Source organism: Gossypium hirsutum, chromosome D04, assembly GCF_007990345.1.
Source record: "Gossypium hirsutum isolate 1008001.06 chromosome D04, Gossypium_hirsutum_v2.1, whole genome shotgun sequence".
NCBI lineage: Eukaryota > Viridiplantae > Streptophyta > Magnoliopsida > Malvales > Malvaceae > Gossypium > Gossypium hirsutum.
Window position 1 is genome coordinate 19227750 of NC_053440.1, and position 6000 is coordinate 19233749.

The following is a 6000-nucleotide window of genomic DNA, read 5'->3' on the forward strand; positions in this document are numbered from 1 at the left end:
TCGAAAACATTTACAGTTTATAGTTTACCATGTCAGAAAATTCCAAACACTCTAAGGATAAAATCCTTAAAATAACCCTAAAGCCCCTAGGCCCTATTTTGTGGTGTTACAGGAGTGACTAATGTCCTAATTGAGTGTGTAGGGTGCCCATTCATGTCCAAGAATACAATGAATGATGATCAGATTGCAACATAAGAGAGCTCGATAGAATAATGAAGCTGCCAAGGCTGAAAAGCACTCCACGTCATGACGAAAAGTTTTCCCTCATCATGACGACATGACGATCATGAGAATGAAAGCATTATGGCGACATCGTGACAAGAAGTCTCATGCGTCATGATGATGTAATGAAGGTAGGCTAAAATGAGCTGAATCCTTAGATGAAAAGCTTGGAATATTTCCAGATTTAAACCTTAGAAATTTAAGAGTATCTTACATTAAAAAGTTTCTAAATGTATCTAGGATTTTGTGGCCACCAAGTAACCCTTAGCCTATATAAGTAACATTAGGGTCACCAGAATAGGTGTGCAGTGTAGGCTTAGATGGACAACTTTTACTATTTAGTTTTCTTTGTATTCTATTTTATGTTTGCTTAGTCGAAAATTTTCTATTTTGATGTGAACACAATTGCAAGTGAAGATTGCTTTGGATTCGCGCTTCAATATAATATCAATAAGCATTCTCTCTACTATTTCTATTCTATAATTTTATTTATGCTTCGTTAACCTGATCAATTAACTATTGTATGAATATTAGAATAATTTCTTGTGTTTTATTCATATCTCGCATGATTCGATTATTAAACCGATTTATCTCTTAAGTAATTATTTATCTGAAATTGGTTGTTTATTCAATTGTAGTTCGCATATTAAGAAGTGACGCCCCTGATAGAATATCGCGACAGGAGAGACCAAAAAGGTATCTTGTCCTGTATAACTTATGCCAAGCGATGAGACTGGAAGTGTATCTGTATGCCTAAGAAGAGACCAGAAGGGTGACGTAGGTGGTAATCCTTAGTGAAGATGAGACTGGAATGATATTATTAGCTAAATGTGATAAATAAATCAATCAATGATAATTAATTATTTAATTAGATAATTAAGGATTTAATCGATTATAGGCTAGAGGCTCATATTGTCAACACTGTGAATAGGAAATTTCATTAGGTTAATTTAGGTTTGTAACAACCCGTTTATCCGTGGTGTCGAAAATAATAGTTTCGAGGCCACCAAATTCGACGAGTAAGTTCATAAATATTATTATTTAATATTTATGAGTCAAATATGGTTTTAGAAAGGCTTTTGATTTGATAATTTATATTATATAAGTGATTTATTAAGTTCAAGTGGTATGGCCCTAAGATCAAGTGGTTTTAGAAAATAAGGTCTTGTAACCTCGTTTCTATAAACTGAGGCATAAATATTTTTATAAATATTTACAGGGTGTTATTAAGGTGGTTTTAAAATTTCATTAAGAAATTTTACCGTTTCGATAGTTAATTAATTAAAAAGGACTAAATCGTAAAAGACGTAAAATTTGATCACTATTTGATTTGAGTGATTAAATGGTTTATTGAATAAAGGAAAAGAGACTTAAATGGTAATTATACCATTTAAGAATTTATTGAATAAACTAAAAGCATGAAATTTGGATGCTTATTAAATGCACAAAATGGTAATTCCATAATTAAATAAAAATAAAAACAAAACAATTAAGCTATCATCTTTTTCCTTGTGTTTATCGAAATTGGAGAAAGATGGAAGCCATGGATGATAGCTTAAGCATTCAGTCAAAGTCCCTTTTTGCATGTAAGTTTGATTTATCCCCGTTTTTAATAACTTTTATGTTTTTGAGATCGTTGCAACTTGGTCCAACTAGCCCATACTTTCGATTTTGAAATTGTTAAAGGTTTTGAATGTTTCCATTGATGAACCTTTTGATTTTAGATGTTAAATGATGAAATTAAAATATTAGTTGTTATTAAGTATTTTATTTAGTGATTTTTTGATGAATTTTCTGATTAGGGACTAAATTGTTAAAATAGTAAAAATACAAGGATTTGATATGAAATTGTTGCATGAATGGGATGTATTAGGTGCCATAAATATTATTCTAGGCTCAATTTTGGGTAAAAATGGTTAATTTTCATGTTTTAGGCCAGGGATTAAATTGAATAAAAGTAAAACTTTAAGGGCAATTTTGTAAAAATGTCAAAAATGAATAAATTGAATAAAATACATATTTTTACTGTATAAATTAATATATTGAATAAAATTATTAATTTAGATCAAGATCGGGTCAAAAATTGAGTAGAATGTAAAATTACCAAAATCCCCCTGTACTTTGACATTTCTACAATTTAGCTAGGTAAGTTCGTATGAACTATAAACAATTAAATATGAGTTAAATTGACTATTTAATGTGCTATTATATTGTACATGAATTAATATATAGATGTTATTATGAAATTTATTATGTCATGAAACGATACAAATTCAACGTCGTACGATGACTACTGAGCTCCGTTTGAACCTTAGAAATTCATAGGATACAAATGACATGTCATTAGGGTTTACATGATTCAAGTACTGGTCTTAAATGTCCTACCAATGGTTGAGGTCTGGCATGTGTTGCAGATACTCCACAGCTCGGGTGAGCAGCATCATGTAGCTACGTTTCGACCCACAACTCGTGTGAGTAGGCCCATTTTCACAGCTCATGTGAGCATATATGTGCATGAATTGACGAATTACAGTTATATGAGTTAGCACACTTTGTGTGAGCTATCCCGGGTATCCAACGATATTCTATTCGGTTCAACGGGGATGATTTGGAAAGGAAACGGTAAATGTTCAATATGAGTAAATACATGTATACATGAAATACATTGAAATGATGAGATACATGGAAAACATGTTATGTTATGAAGGATGTTATATCCAAATTGAATCATATTCAAGTCTAATGGTTATCTATGTTGAATTCATGTGAAATATGTTCAAGTATGCTAACATGTGTTGTTTTTTTATGCTTAGGCATGTGCCAAGCTATTGGTTGGATTGTATTATGTTTACTTATAATGTAATGCCCCAGAATTTGGGCCTAGAAGTATTGGGCCTTGAGCAAGGGAACGGTTTGGAAACTGTGTACAAAAGTATGTTTGCTTTAGTGGTTAAGGGTCCTGAGAGGAGTTGGAAAAGTCCTGGGTTCAAACTTGGGCTTTAGCAAAAATTTTGGTTTTAAGTGGATAAAACCCTAGATGCTTGGATGTAGGCCTTTTAAATTATGGTGTTTAAAAAATGCCATAAGGAAGCATGTGGTCTAGTTGTTGTGGAGTCATTAAGGTTGCAAGGGAGCCTGGGTTCAAGTCTTGGCTCTTGCAATTTATTTTTGTTTTTCTTTTAAAGGAACCTGGACTTTGGCCTTTAGACCTTTTAGTTAATTGAAGACAAAATGTGACACAAAAGAGCTTGTGGCAAGGAGGCAAGTGGTGCGTTGAGCTATTGAGGGGCTTGGGTTCGAATCCCATTGCAAGCAAAAAGGATATTTATTTCGCTAGCATGAGGCGGTAGGAGTTTGAGGTGGTTTCGAACTCTCTTGGGTAAGAGTTTGAATGGGTCTTGGAGGTTGTTGTGGAGGATATCAAGGAGGGAGATTTGAGGAGAGAATATTTCGACTTGGGGAGGTTGTTGTTTTGGAGAGCTATATATCCACATCTGATTTGTTTCTTGTTCTGACTGGGGGAGATCGGCGAGGCTTTCTAGGTATTCGTCGCTTTCTCCAGCCTGCATTGCTTCCATTCCTAACTAGTGGTGATCGAGGTTGATTGGCACATTGCCTGGGAACCAAGTGTGCCATGATCATTGATTTACGGAAAAAGAGTAGATCTCAGAGCCGTGGTAAAATCTCGGCTGAACAGGCCATACGAGCGTGTGGGACCACTTGGGTCGAGTAATGGGCATTGGGCCCATTTACACTGTTGTGACCAATTATGTTACCTGAGTCGCTCGAGGCGACTGCGGAGCTTTCGAGAGGTTGATATCTGGTCCGAAATACCCTCTAAGGGTAAAATGATCGAAATACCCTCGATTGAAATACCCTCGATGGATAAAATGACCAAAATACCTAATGGGTAAAATGATTGAAATACCCTCGAAGGGTAAAATGATCGAAATACCCTCGAAGGGTAAAATGGTCGAAGTATCCTTGATGGGTAAAATGATTGAAATGCCCCTATAGGGTAAAATGACCAAAATACCCTCGCCGAGTAGAATATCGAAATACCCTCATAGGGTAAAATGACCGTAATACCCCTGTAGAGTAAAATGACCGTAATACCCTTGTCGGGTAAAATGACCGTAATGCCCCAATAGGGTAAAATGATCATAATAACCCTGTAAGGTAAAATGACCGTACTGCCCTTGTAGGGTAAAATGACTGTAATGCCCATATAGGGTAAAATGACCGTACTGCCCCTGTAAGGTAAAATGACTTTAATGCCCATGTAGGGTAAAATGATCGTAATACCCCTGTAAGGTAAAATGATTGTAATACCCTTGTAGGGTAAAATGACCGTAATGCCTTGGTGGGTAAATGAATATTTTTTCCCCTCGAGGTCAAATGATTGATTTGTCTATGGTTAAATGACTGATTTGTGTGTGTTTGGTATGATTGATTTGTTTGTGATTAGAATGACTGATTCTGAGCATGACATTCTGCATACAAGATATACTGCATGGGGTTGGGATACTGTTATGGAGGAAGTACTGTACTGGGTGCTCTGCCACAATCACTGTTATTGGTGGCTTGGCTACATATACTATTACTGACAACTTTGCTGCGATACTACTGCTAGTAGCTTTGTTGCGATGCTATTGATGGCTTTGTGTCGATTATATTACCGTTACTGATGGCTTTGTGCCGGTCATATTACCGTTACTGATGGCTTTATGCCGGTCATATTACCACTACTGACGGCTTTGTGCCGATCATATTACAGTTACTGATGGTTGTGTGCCGGTTATATCACTGCTACTGATGGCTTTGTGCCAATCATATTACTGTACTTATGGCTTGTAGCCGTTCTATTTATAGCTTATAGCTATCCTGTTTACAGCTCTTAGCCATTTTGACTACTGGCAGCTATGCTGCGATATTGGTGTGAGGGCTGGGTGGGTCGACCCTGTCCCCACATGGTGTGTTGGGTTCGTAAGGGTTGTGTGTTGGCTGGATTGGGATGGGTTTGCATACTTGCAGCATACTGATACTGTATTAGGCTTAGGCCACACTATTTCTGTATTGGGCTAAGGCCCACACTGTACTATTACTGTTAAAGGGGTCTAGCCTAAACTGATTATGTTTTGTATGCTGACTGTTTGATAAGGGATTACACACTGAGTTTTCACAAACTCACCCTTCTGTCTAACTGTACAGGTAATCCCCAACCTTTTGCGATTCGGTGCTGTGAGAGACTTGGAGGTGGCCACACAACTGCTGTTGTTTAAATTTGCTTCTATTTTTATTAAATTTTATGCTGGATTTTATTTTTGTATTAAGGCTTCTAAAATTTTTTTATTCTAAATTCGGGATTTTATTAATTGTGATTTATATATACTAGAAGTAGAACACGGTTTTCTAAAATAATAACTATTTTCAAAACACTATGATTTCACAACTTAACCTTTAAACATCTCATTTTCGTAAATCGGTTACATTTAAATTAAGCTTCTGCAACAATAAGGTTTTCAAGGTAGTAACTTTTTATTAAACCTCGATTAAAAATAAACAAACACAAACTGAGGTTTTGTACAAGTCTTAAATGGCAAGAAGTTGAAATTTCAAGAAGGGTTTTTAATGAAAACATGGTTTTCGAAAAACTCTTCAATGTGACATGTCAGATTCGGCCTAACTTCTAGGCTGAGTTTGGGGTGTTACATATAAGTTATGCATTGAAATGGTAAGTGCCCAAATGGTTATATGATTGTGTTCATGAAAGAGTAG